General features: G+C 43.1%; 1 protein-coding gene across 2 annotated transcripts in view; it reads left to right on the plus strand.

Annotated features, from left to right (window-relative positions):
• The window catches only part of NHSL3 (NHS like 3), a 42914-nt gene that overhangs the window by 16361 nt on the left and 12388 nt on the right, over positions 1-14165 (plus strand). The gene's annotated exons all lie outside the window — the stretch shown is intronic.

The raw sequence follows: 14165 nt of genomic DNA on the forward strand, positions 1-14165 counted from the left end.
TCCCCTTGGAGATGGACTGTATAACTTTTAAAGTTTCTTCTAACGCTAAATCTTGTGATGGTACCTGCATCTTTGGTCATTCCTTGCTCAGAAAGAAGATTTAGAATTGGCAGAGATATTACAAGAGTCCAGATAAGAGATGGTAGGGACTTTGGTTAGAGTAGGGATGGACCATGGATGGGATTGGAAAGGAGAGATATTGTAGAGGAGAAATTAACCAGATATATAGTGTGACCAAAGAGGTCATGTGATATGTTGGAAAAAATGATAGGTTTCCAGGCAGATAATCTAGGTTTGAATCTGGGCTCTTGCCACTCTGTTGACAAAACATTTAACTGCTCTCTGCCCTCATTTTTCTCATCTGAAAAAGTGATGGGGTTGGACTAGATGTCCCTTAAGGTCCTTTCCAGCTCTAAATCTGTGATCTTATATTTAGCAGTGGAAGAGTAGGAGTTGAGGAGACTCCCAGATCTCTTGGAGGATGGTAGTATCGTTGATAGAAATGCCAAAGTTGGTAGCAAGTTTAGGGGGAAATGAAGAGTTTCATTTTGGAAGAGCTAAGTTTGAGGCCCTGGGAGCACATGCACAAAGAGATTTCTTGAGGGTTGTTTGAGGTCTGGTTTTAGCTTTGAAAGGTATCCATATACTAGAGAGATGATAATTTCTTGGCTAGTTCATCCTGAGAGATGTTGAAGAGAGGAAGGGCCAAGCTTAGTGGTCAGTCATAAGCACAGTTAGAGTTTGGTAGTGGGTAGAAGAGAGTTTCTGGAAGGAGGGATGCTCAATAGTGTGGTGATTGATTGTAAGTTCCTCAAGGGCAGGGACAGCTCCTCTAATATAAAAGTCCTTTCTGTAGTTCTTTAAACTGTTTAATTTTTTTTTTTTTTTTTTAATAAGAGATAATCCTATAAGGCTGATATTTATCACCTCATTCTATATTTTGTGAGATTGAGTGGCTTGATCCCAATCCTGTAGCTAGTGAAGGCGGGATTGGAATGCAGGTATTTTGACTCCAGATTCAATTTTCTCTTCCTATATTATGCTGCCTCTTTTAATAGACTCCTGTAGATTGGTGATCTCATTGAAATAAGTGCTCTTTTACGTAGGTGCTTAATGACTGTATTAATTCAAATTGAATATCTGAGCCTCAGTATCAATAGAATGAGGGAGAGGGGTTAGACTAACCCTATATAAAATTTGTTACAGCAATAAATCCTATGATTCAGGATTATATCGCACTGCAGAAATTTAGGTGTAAAATCCTGGGTAAATCACTTAACTCAGTTAACTAATTTGTAAAATAAGAGATTGGACCTGATAGCCTTAGAAATTGAAAAGTGGGGAGTCCTGTCTAGATTTAACCTGGAAGATTTCCCAGGTTGTCTGGACTAGCTCTACTCCCTCCTTCTTGGCCAGCTGGGCCAGGAGTAAAGGTAGAGAGGGTTGAGCTTCCTCTGGGGCAGAACCTGGAGGTGGAAGTTAGGTGTGTGTGGGGGCCTAGGCAGGTGTCTCTGTGGGGGAGAGATAGGATGGGATCTTCTTTCTTATGTTTGTTCTCAGCTCCATGGAAACACTGCTCAAACTGTAGCCTAGGAATTTGCATTTGGGCAGGTCTGAGTGGGGAGTGGAAAGGCTATGAAACCTTCCTCTCCCTCCCTCCCCATCAGTGTGTGGGTGTCTGTGTGTTGGGGGTAGAGAGAGGGAGGCTTTGCCAAGGTTTTGTAAAGGAAGTCAAAGGTCCTACTCCCACTTGAAGAAGCTAGGGCTGCTCTGAGCAGGTTGGGCATTCTATCCGTCTGGGGGGAGGTGTAGAATATCGTAGGAGTGCTGTATGTTGCTGGTCAGGTGCTGGCAGGCTCCTAGGGAAGGGACTCCCTGCACTGCCCCTGGGCTTTTGCTTCAGTGGGGCCTGTTTTAGGTTGGCTAATATTCTTAGTACATCTTGAAGATCACACAGGTGTAAAGCCTCCTCAACACTCCTTGACTCCTTTGGGTAGAAAAAAATTCATCAAGCTTTTCATCCTTTTCCCATGGGAAATGGGATGGGGAGGGGATGCCTAAATAGCTCATATCTATCACATAAAAAAACTTAAACGTTTTCACTATTCTGTCTTATCCCACCCTCCCAAAGTAGCCCATCTTGTAACAAAAGTACAAGTAAGCAAAACAAATCAACATGTCAGTGTATGTGACAATGACATTTTGTACCTGTAGTCTGTCACCTCTTTTGCCAGATGGTAAAGCATTGTCAATTATGATAAAGTGACTTGTACAAGATCACACGGCTTATAAACAGTTGAGTTAGGGTGCAGATCCTAGATCTGCTTTGGCTTTACATTTTGGCTGGGAAAGAGTGTTGTCTGCTGTGTACTTGCTATTTCCCCTCTTTTTGTCCTCTTCCTACTAACTTACCTTCCTCCCCAGTCCTATCCAATATTCCTCTTCGTCTTCTTACTTACCACTATAAATTATCAGGCCTTTCTTCCTTTCATCCAGCTCTGTGGGTAAAACCCAAAGAAATAGAGGAGATACAGTGGGTGCCAGGCCAGGAATGCAAAGCTCCTGGCTCACAAACCAACTTGGTTTGGGAGTGAAAAGGGGTAGGGTGAAGGGTGGTAGGATCTGGAGGAATTTGGAATTTTGGTGGGAAATGGTCTGTGGGACTGCTGCCTGATTAGTCTTGTTTATTCATTTCCCTTCTCCCCTCCCCCTTGAATCCTTTAAAATTCTCTCTTTTTCTTATCTGAGCTCCTGAGATAAGGAATGGCCCTACCTTCCAGTACAGAACGGGCTCTGATGGAGAGAAAAGTCCTTGAAGATACTAAATAGCCCCCACTAAAGATCTGAAGGGTCTTCCTAATAAGGCCTCTTTGTTCAGACATCTATCTTTTCCTGGCCCCTGGTCCTTTTGGCCAGCATTTATTAAGTGACAGGGCATTGTGCTGAATCCCAGCCTCTTCCTCATTCTCAGTGTACCTAAAGGGTGGATCATGGGATTAGGTATTGACCTTTTCTCTGGGAAGTTAAGGATGGGCTGGAGCAAGACTTAGAGGATCTTAGGATTTAGAATTGGAAGGAACCCTAGGAATCAACAATCAAACAATCAACAATCATTGTTAATATTTACTATGTGCCAGGCACCATGCTCAATGCTGGGGATACAAAGAAAAGCAAAGATTTCTTATCCTCAAGAAGTTGGATAGGAGAGACAACATGTTAACAATCAGGGAAGGTAACAGGTGGGCATCTAGGTGGTTTATGGATAGAAGGCAGATCCTGAAGACTCATGTTCCTGAATTTAAATCTGGCCTCAGACACTTATTAGCAGTGTGACCCTGGATAAGTCACTTAACCCAGTTTGCCTCAGTTTCCTCATGAGGAAATTGAGCTGGAGTAGGAAATAGCAAACCACTCCAGTATCTCTTCCAAGAAAACCCCAAATGGGTCACAAAAAATTGGGCATGACTGAAACTACTAAACCACTATGCAGAAGGTAATAAGGAGGGGCAGTTAGGTGGTCCAGTGGATACTGTTGGGCCTGGAGTTAGGAAGACCTAAGTTCAAATATGGCCTTAGATACTTAGTAGTTGTGAGACTGGGCAAGTCACTTAACCTTGTTTGCCTCAGTTTCCTCCCCTCCCCCCAGTTTCCTCATTTATAAAATAAACTGGAGAAGGGAATGGCAAACCACTCCTGTATGTCTGCCAAGAAAATCCTGAATGTGGTCATGAAGAGTCAGACATGACAGAAGATGAATGGACAATAGAAATATGACAAAGAAGGGCACTAGCTGCTGGGGGATTGGCAAAAGCCTCCATTAGGAGCATTAGAAGGTGGGAAGGTGGGATTTATGTAGAGTCTTTTTTTTTTTTTTTTTTTTTCCCCTCGAGGCTGGGGTTAAGTGACTTGCCCAGGGTCACACAGCTAGGAAGTGTTAAGTGTTTGAGACTAGATTTGAACTCCAGTCCTCCTGAATTCAGGGCTGGGGCTCTATCCACTGCGCCACCTAGCTGCCCCTATGTCGAGTCTTGAAGAAAGCCAGGGAAACTGAGAGATAGAGGTAAGGAGAGAGAGCATTCTAGGCATGAACATCAGCAAGAATACAGGCACAAAGATTAGATTGACTTTTAGCAAATAGGTCACTATAGCTAGATCAGAGAAAGACCTAAAGTGGAAATGTAAGAAAGGACAAAGTTCTGAAGAGCTTTAAATAATGCCAATCAGAGGACTTTATATATGATCATGGAGGTCACTAGGAGCTGGTGGAGCTAATTAAGCAAGGGCAGCATGAGGCATGATCAGATCTATGCTCTAGAAAAAGGACTGTGGTAGCCGAGTATAGTTTGAATTGGAGAGAACTTAGGCAGGGAAATCACTTAGAACAAAACTTCTTAAACTGTGGGTTGTAACCCCATATGGAATCTCAGAACTTAATGTAAGGGTCTTGAAATTATTATTTATTATCAGTAAATGTTTGATTTGCATACCTGTTTTGTATACTTATATGCCTGGGGTTTCATAAAAAGTGAAACTTTTTCTCAGGTAAAAAGGTGTCTCTTAAGTGAAAAGAGTTTAAGAAGCTGTAATACACATGAGATAAAGGGGACCAAAATTAGGGTGGTGTGCTAGAGAGGAGAAAGTGTATGGAGAGATGGTTTTTTTTTTTTTTTTTTTGAGAGATGTTGTAAAGCTAAAAAAAAATTGTGGATTTGCGGGGGGACCACATCTTTTTAGGGCCTGCAAGATCAAAACTATGTTCATAATCTCAGATTTTTTATTTTATTACATGATAGGTATTGATAGATATAATACATATAAGCAAAATTCTTTTGGGAGGTCCTGTGTAATTTTTAAGAGTGAAAAAAGGTCCTTGAGATCAAAAAGTTTGAGAACTGGTCTTGTCTGAGCCCTCTTTTTTTGTGGGGTTAGAGCTGGAGCTTTGATTCCATTGGGTTAGGGAAGTGAGCAATGGCTGTATAAGAAAGACCTGAGTTCAAGTGCTATCTCTTAGAGTGACCCTTAATCTCTCCCCACGCAGAGTTCTAAAACTATAGAATTGCTGAGTAGGTATTGGTTAGCTTTGGGGGAAGGGAATTTCTTTGTCCTCCTCCTCCTCCTCCTCCTCCTCCTTCTTCTTTTTTTTAAAAAGTTTTATATTTTTTCCAAATACATGCAAAGATAGTTTTCAACATTCACCTTTGCAAAACCTTGCATTCCAAAATTTTCTCAGTCTCATCCCTCTCCTCAAGACAACAAACAATCCAATATAGGTTAAACATGTGCAGTTTTTCTAAACATATTCCATATTTGTCATGTTCCACAAGAAAAATCAGATCCAAAGGAGAAAAAAACACGAGAAAGAACAAATAAGCCAACAACCAATCACCACAACAAAAAAAGGTGAAAATACTATGCTTCTATCTACACTTAGTCTCCATAATTCTGACATTTTCCATCCCAAGACTATTGGAGTTGCCTTGAATCACTTCATTGTTGAAAAGAACCAAGTTTATCACAGTTGATTATCACATAATCTTCTTGTTGCTGTGCACAATGTTCTCTTGGATTTGCTCACTTTACTCAGCATCCATTCATGTAATTCTGTCCAGGCTTTTCTCAAATCAACTTGCTTACCATATCTAATAGAAGAATAATATTCTGTTACCTTTATATATCATAACTTATTCAGCCATTCCTCAAGTGATGGGCATCTACTCAATTTTCAATTCTTTGCTACCACCAAAAGGGCCACTACAAACTTTTTTGCACATGTGGGTCCTTTCCTCTGTTTTATGATCTCTTTGGGATACAGACCCAGTAGTGAGACTGCTGGATCAAAGCATTTGGACAAGTTGATAGCCCTTTGGGCATAGTTCCTAATTGCTCTCCAAAATGGTTGGATCAGTTCAAAACTCCATCAACAATGCATTAGTATCCCAGTTTTCTGAACTGTGGAAAAAGGAAGGAAATAAGCATTTATTTAGCACCTATTATGTGCCAGGTGCAGTGCTATGCTTGCTTTACAAATATTATCTCACTTGATTCTTGGAGATGGATCAAAAACCCTTGAAAATAGGCATTATTATTATTATCCCCATTTTGAGGAAACTGAGGCAAATAGGCTTTCCCAGGGTTACTCTGAGGCTGAATTTGAACCAAGGCCTCTGTGAATCCAGGTTCAGTACTCTATCCATCTCACCCCTTGGCTACCTCTAGAATTGGGAATTCATTATAGTAGTAATGGAGGTAGTCTTCCTCTCCTCATCCCCTTCCCAGAAACTCCCAAAGTGGGCAGATCACTTATGGCTTTGTCATTTATAACTAGAAGAATGTTGCTTATAGCATTAAGTTACCCCTTATTGCTAATGGCCCACTAGCTTGAGTCAAACTCAACTTCTTTTTGTCATTTCCTTCCTTCCAGATATTCACATGCCCACAAGTCTTTTTCTATAATTTCTCTCCCTATTCACGTAAGACCCAGCAGGAATCCTGTACCTGGTGTGAGTAGGGGGACACGAAGCTCAGAAGCTCCTTCTCAATCTGCTACATTTACATTGCCTTCCTTGTAACTGATGAGAATATTGATCCTGATGGGCACTGGGATTCCCCTAAATTTACCCATGTGCATGCAATTCCAAGAGTCTGGAATCTTTCCCTTCTCCTCCCACCCCTGTCACACATTTGGTGTGCTTTCCTGTATTGTGTTGGTTGGGGAAGACTTGGAGTCTGCTGATATCATTACACAGCCATTATCTTGATTGATTGTGACTCCACTTGACTTTTGGAGAGCAAGAAAAGAGGGATGGAAGAAAGAAACTTAAGGCCTCTTATTGGGGAAATGTCACAAGCCTGGTAAGCAGGTTAACTCTGCTTGGGCTGCCTCCTTTTCTGTAGACCTCAGTTTCCCCTTCTCTAAGAAGTTTTGGGAATATACCTTCCCAGCTGGTTTTGGGCTTTGCAAAGTCAAAAGTGTGACACCAATAAGGAATTCTTTATTTTTATATGGATGACTAAACCTGAGACTCAATTAGAACAATAATTGATTATTGCTCTTTGTAACTTGGCTCTGCCTAGCCCGACGGACAAGAAAGGCCACCCTCTTTCTCCTGGGCCTTCCTGGCTCTCCCTTCCCTCCTCCCCGGCCTCCCCCCACCCCCCAGCCAATATTTACCTTAAAACCTGCTGGTCTGCTTGGCTGGGGGCAGGAGGAGGGGCTGCTGTTGTTTCAGTGGGGCAGGGCTGGAAACTCCCCTGGCTTTCACTCCCCCAGCGTGGGGTGTTTCCCCTCTCCTTGGCTGCAAATCTTCCCTTCCGTTCCTTAGATCAGTTGTCTAAGGCCAGTACCCCTCCCCTTTGTATGAGAACCAAGAGGGCTCCCCTGAGCCTGGAGGTGTGTGTGGGGGTCTTTTTGAAGCTGGGCCAGTTTTCTCCCCACCCCCTCTTGGCCAGCCTGGGAGTAACAGGTGGATGAGTTGGGGGGATGGTTGGAAGACATTCTTTTGCTTGGGCTATAATGTGGGTTCAGGGACTCCCCTCACCCCATCCTCACAGGACTTTACAAGATGCAGCTGTCACCACTGAATGCCCTTCACCACTCTCCCAGTCCCTTCGAGCCTTCTTCCTTCCCTAGAGCAACTGGGGCACACAGCTGGGCCTGGGATCCTCAGTTCCCTTCCCTCCTCTGCCTTTCCCCCCCCCTCCCACAAACAGCCCCTTAGTCCTAGTGTGTGGTAAAGGCTGGGTGGGCCCTGAGGCACTGAGGAGGTAGGCTGGGGGTTGAGCCCCTCCTCTTCGGGAGTCCCCTCCCCCACTCATTCCTCTGGCCTGAGTCATATGGGTGCTTTGGGCACTCCCTCCTGCCCCGCCCCTACCCCTGCCCCCTGTACAGGAATTGGGCAGGTTGAGACATCACTCCCAGGAGGATGTTTCCCACATCATAGAATAACAGAGCTAGAAGGAACAATAAAAAAAAAAAAAAAAAAAAAAAAAGATACTAAAACATCCAACATTGAATAGCAGCTCTGGAAAGGACCTTGGAACATGAAGTGCTCAGGCTGGGAAATGACCTTGGGGGTCGCCTAGTCCAGTGCCCTCATTACAGATGGGGAAACTTGATACTTTCAAAAAGGAAGTGTCTTGCCCAAGTTTACACAGTCCTTTATTGAGTGTCAGGACTTTCAACTTCTGTCTTTGGAACTCTCTGTCCTGGACTGCTTGTTCACCCAGGCAGGGGGCAGTTAGGAAAACCTGGTTCTTAATAGTTTTGTGACCTGGAAGTAGTCACTTAATTTCATTCAGTATCAGTTTTCTCATCTCTAAAATGGGGATAATGATACGTCACAGACTTTAATGCCATCTGCTACATAGGGATTTCAAAGGGTATAAAGTGAGCAGTATGTAACTGTCAGTTATTACTATATTACATCCATCAAGCTGAGTACAAAGTTTGATTGGGATACCCCATTGCTCCTCTTCCTCAGCCAGGTGAAGGAGGAGTCTCCTTGGGCTGGGTCATGGTAGTATTGGACAACCTTCTCACGACTGTGTGCAGTGCTCTGGGCATGGGGTCTGGACAGGGTCTAGAAGGCTTGTGAATGGTCTGTGAATAAGGTTTCTCTGAGGAAAGTTTCCCTATTTCTTCCCTTGAACCTTCTCTCTGGACCTACATGGTTTATAGATCTGGGAATTGCTTATACTGGAGGTAACTAGGAGGTGGCTGACTGGAAGATGAGGAGGCCCGTTTGCTTCAAGTCTCAAAACTACAGGTGGGGGAGGGGGTTGTCAGGACAACCAGATGTTATCAAAGCTCAGACTTGGGACTTGGCTCCAGTGATATGCAGTTGTCAGCTTCCAGATGTTGTATACCTGGGACCTTCCTCTCTAGGACTATCCAATCTGCAGCCTTCTCTCTCTTAACTTGCTTTGCACAGCCCCCTCCCAACTCCTGCCGGTCTCCCCTGGATCTGGTGGGTGCCAGGGTCAGGGTTGGAAAAGAAACTGAGCTCCTTTCTATTCTAGAGGGGGTAAAGATCTGCCCAACTTGCCCACCCAATGTTTGCTCCCAGGGCTTCCAGTCCATGCAGATTTTTCTCCCCCTCATCTAGCAGGATCCTATTGTCCCTGAGGTAGCCAAAGGAATTTTAGATTTTGGCCTGGGGCCCAAGTTTTTGCCTGTTTGGAGGGGAGGAGGCAGCCTCTGCTCTGAGGGAGGAAGGGAGGAGGGACATAGCTCATTCCTGCCCCCCTTTTCCCCCTCTCCCCAGGGATTTATACTTAAAAAAAAAAAAAAAAAGCCATTCAAAGAAAACCAGCAGAAGAATCTCACAGAATTCTCGAAGCAATTGGGCACAATGTTATCTGGTAGATGAGATTCATCGAGCCAACTTTTTCCCCACACAATGAGGCACCCCTAGGGCCACTGCAGGTCTGCAGGGGAGTTGATTCTCTCCTCAGGCTTCCTGCCCCTCTTCTCCTGGGGGTTGGGGTCAGGCTTGAAGATAAAGGGTCCCATGAAGATGGGGCTAATGGAAGCCAGAATTGCTTAGTAGGCCAGTGGCAGCCCAGGAGATGGATTCCTTGTGGAAGATATGGGGTGTGGGGAGGGAGGAATTGGAGCTTTGATGAACTCCTCCAAAGCTGGTGAAGTAAAGGCTGGGCATAGAAAGAAATAATTATAACCACAGCTATATGTCTCCTCTACAAATGGTAGCTCATGGGAGGAAGGAAGGAGAAGAATGATTCTGATTCCACCTCCACCCCACCCTGCCTTGGGCTCTCTGCCAGTGCCATGCCAGAAAATGCCATGTGTCTGTGGGTGGTGTTATGGTGTGTGTGTGTGTGTGTGTGTGTGTGTGCGCGTGTGTTTGGTATGTGGAAGTGTGTAGGAGTGCAGGTGTGTTCTTGGGAAGTGTGTGATGAGTTGGTATGCTCTTAGCAATTAACCACTGGGGGTGTGTGTGTCAGGATAGCCTCTCAGATTTTTTTCTGAGGGCCTCTACTGCATAACAGATTTCCTTCCTCCTCATCCAGTATAATCCCATCATCCTTGTGGACTCTGGGTCTTGGGTCTCCCACTCACCCCTTGTCTGGTCTTGGACAAATCACTTCTCTCCAGATGTGTTTCTTCATCAATAAAATTTTGGGGTAGGATTGGATGCCCTCTGAGGGCCCTTCTAACCTTATATCTGTGATCCTATATGTGTGTGAGGAATATACTTGTGTAGAGGTAGGGGTTTGGGATGTGATGGTGGTGGGGCAGGTAGGAAGAATATGGTATATGCATGTATTGTGTGTATGTACACATGTATAGATGGGAATAATGTATGGTATATTTATGAGTAGATGTGTGGCCAAGTGTCTGCATGTGTGAAAAATGTCAGTTGTGTACATGCATCCATGTGTTTCTATATAATATGATGGGTTTATATGTGTCATATACAGAGAGGGAAGTTCTGTGCTGTGTATATTGGGGCTTATGGGAGTATGTGTAGAGAAATGACAAATTATTTTGCAGTCAGAAGGCCTCAATTAGTAACTATAAAATGAGAAATAACTTCTTTAAGCTCACACAGCAGCAGAATTTGAACTCTGATTCCAGAGCCAGGACTCTTTTCATTACCCTGTGCCTCAGTTTTGTCATCTGTAAAATGGGGGAGTTGGACTCCATGGCCTCTTAAGGTTCATGCAGAACCATTATCTGCTTTTGCATTGATTCATGAGTGCATGCATACATTTATTTATTCAACATGCAAATCCCAGGGTTAACAATTACAAATGTTCCTTCTTTTAAGGGGCTTACATTCTTTTAGGGTTACAACTTACATAGATTAAAGTTATATTTCCTTGTAGATACAGTACTACTGAATTCACTAAGATCTGAGTACAAATGTGGTCTCAAACACTTACTAATTGTATGAAGCTGGGGAAATTACTTAACCTATGTTTACCACAGTTTCCTAATCTGTAAAATGGAGATCATAATAATACATATCTCACAGAGTGGTTGTGAGGATCAAATGAAATAATAGATGTGAAGCATTTATCCCAGTGCTGGCACATAGTAGGATCTGTAAATCCTAGCTATTATAATTATTAATAAATAAATACAGAATATATAAAACATTAATACCAGATATATGATATATGAGGAGGATAAGCTGAGAGCTCCTCTTTTGGAAGGGCTCATGGACTTGAATTAACCATTGAAGGTAGAGGTAGAATTAAGATTTTTTTTTTTTTTAAATTTCGAGTGAGTGAGTGAGTGTGTGTGTGTATATTCCAGGCATGAGAGGTAATCTCAAAGGCACCAGGGTGGAAAATAGGCTATTTCTTACACAGAAGAAGCATGATTTCATAGAAAGAGCGCTGATTTTGACTGTGCATCTGAGTTCAAGTACTGTCTCTACTACTGACTACCAATGTGACCTTGAGCACTTAATCTCTTTGGGCTGCAACTTCATCTTTCTTTTCTTTTCTTTCTTTTTTTTTTTTTTTTAATAGTTTTTAATTTACCAGATATATGCATGGGTAATTTTACAGCATTGACAAAGCTTTTGCTCCAATTTTTCCCCTCCTTCCCTCCCCCTTCCCCCCCCCCCACTGCCAGATGGCAGGTTGACCAACTACATGTCAAATACGTTAAAGTATAAATTAAGTACAATATATGTATACTTGTCCAAACAGTTGTTTTGCTGTACAAAAAGAATCGGACTTTGAAATAGTGTACATTTAGTCTGTGAAGGAAATCAGAAATGCTGCCAGACAAAAATAGAGGGATTGGAAATTCTATGTAGTGGTTCATAGTCATCTCCCAGATTTTTTTTTTTCTGGGTGTAGCTGGTTCAGTTCATTACTGCTCTATTGGAATTGATTTGGTTCATCTCATTGTTGAAGATGACCATGTCCATCAGAATTGATCATCATATAGTATTGTTGTTGAAGTATATAACGATCTCCTGGTTCTGCTCATTTCACTCACCATCAGTTCATGTAAGTCTCTTCAGGCCTTTCTGAAATCATCCTGTTGGTCATTTCTTACAGAACAATAATATTCCATAATATTCATATACCACAATTTATTCAGCCAATCTTCAATTGATGGGCATCCATGTAGTTTCCAGTTTCTTGCCACTACAAAAAGAGCTGCCACAAACATTCTTGCACATGTGGGTCCCTTTCCTTCTTTAAGATCTCTTTGGGGTATAAGCCCAGTAGTAACACTGCTGGGTCAAAGGATATGCACAGTTTGACAACTTTTTGAGCATTGCAACTTCATCTTTCAAATGACAAGTTGAAATTGGATTTTCAAGGCCTCTCTACCAGCTCAGGTTTGGGGCCCTTCTTAGGTCTGGCTAGAATGCCAGCATGCAAAGGGGGAGTATCAGGCAGTAAACTTGGAGAAGTTGAGTGGAGTTGGCTCTGAAGAGCTTTCACTGCCAAGCCAAAGATTTCCTCTTTTCCTTGAGGCAGTAAGCATTTATCAAAGCAGGGAAGTGAAGTGACCAGAGCTGGTGTCAGTTTGGCCATTGGAATATTTGTTAGGTGGTTATATGGAGGATGGATGGGGAGAGAAGAGAGACTGGAGTAAGGAGACTCAGGAGGCTTTCAGCAGACTAGGTGAGAGGGGCTTCAGGGCAGTTATGAGGGTCAAAGAGTTAAAAAAAGTATAAATTTATGGCTGGAATGCCCTGGAGAGGCATTAGCCCAGCTCCCTCAGATCAGACGAGATAAAAGGGGTTTGTAAAACTTGACACACTTTATAAATGTTCGCTGTAGTTATTAGATTATTATTTACTGTTATGATTGTTGTTACTTTGTATCTTCCCAAGCTGGAGAGCTCCCTGAGGGCAGATACTGGGCTGGATAATTCTCTATTCTTTCTTTTCCAGCAGCACCAATCTTGTTGCAGACAGTAGCAATATCTTGATTGATTCCTGGCTTTCTTCAGTCCCCAATACCTTTCTCTATCCTGCTCTCCATGCCTATAAGGTGGGTAGGCCTGCCCTGGAGCAGAGGCCATCTTTTAGTAGCATGCCCATTATTCTGAAGTTCTAACAACCATATGAGGTTGGTGAAAATCTTGTCCTAATTTGATTGTGGGGAAGAAACCAAGGCTCCAGAGAAGGGGTAACTGTCAGGGGTCACATGTTAAGAAGACTGGAAGCCAGGTTTGGACTATTCAGTGCCCTGCCCTATTTATCCCTCCAGGGGTAGACTCCAGCACCTGATGGGAACCTGGTTTTTCTTAGGAGCCAGAGCTTCAAATCATGTGGCAGCTTTGACCTGTTCCTATCAAGAGCAACATGCAAATAATCATACCAGCCATCTGCCCTAGACTTTCCTGTCATAGGGCTGGGCTGAATTCATTATGATTCAGTGGCTGAGGCCTTTAAAGGGAGATTCTTAATCTGGCTACTTGCTCCTTTCCTGGGAGGACTGCTCCGGAATAAGGGCTTGCATTCTGTTGATAGGCCAGAGCCATGAAGGAGGCAGGGGATACTCCTAGAGTCTTCACTTTGGTCAGACCTCATGCAGAGTACTGCGGTCATTTCTAGGCATTTTAGGAAGAGCATCATCAAACCAGAATGTATTCAAAGGAGCAATGGAACATGTACAAACTGACAGAATACAAGGCTAAGTAATTGGAGTAGAGAAAGAATGATAGCTACTGAGGGGATCAAGAAAAAGCCTTTGAGAAGAGGTGGCTTTTAAGCTGAGCCTTAAGGGAAAGTTAAAGAATGTTGAAGGAGTTGAATCAAGTGCATTATAAGCATGGAGGATAAGAGCTAGAGCAAGCTGTCTATCAGTCAGTCAATAAACATTTATTAGGTGTGTACTATGTGCCGGCCCTGCACAAGTACTGGGGATACAGAATGTGGAAGGCCTTAAATATGAGGCTGAATATGTAACTGCATCTCAGAAATAACAGGGAGCCATTGAAGATTTTTGAGGAAGGAAGGGATGTAATTCACATCTATGGCATAGAAGGATTATTTTGGCAGATGTGAGAATTTGCAAAGGAGAGACACTGAAGGGAGACCAGTTGGAAGGCTATTGCAAACAGGAAATGACAAAGGCCCTTGAATTAGAGGGAATGAGGTACAAGATGGTTTTGAAGGAACTGACAGGATTTGGCAGCTGATTGGTGATGGGAGATAGGGAATGGC

Source organism: Sminthopsis crassicaudata, chromosome 3 (genome assembly GCF_048593235.1).
Source record: "Sminthopsis crassicaudata isolate SCR6 chromosome 3, ASM4859323v1, whole genome shotgun sequence".
Taxonomy (NCBI): domain Eukaryota; kingdom Metazoa; phylum Chordata; class Mammalia; order Dasyuromorphia; family Dasyuridae; genus Sminthopsis; species Sminthopsis crassicaudata.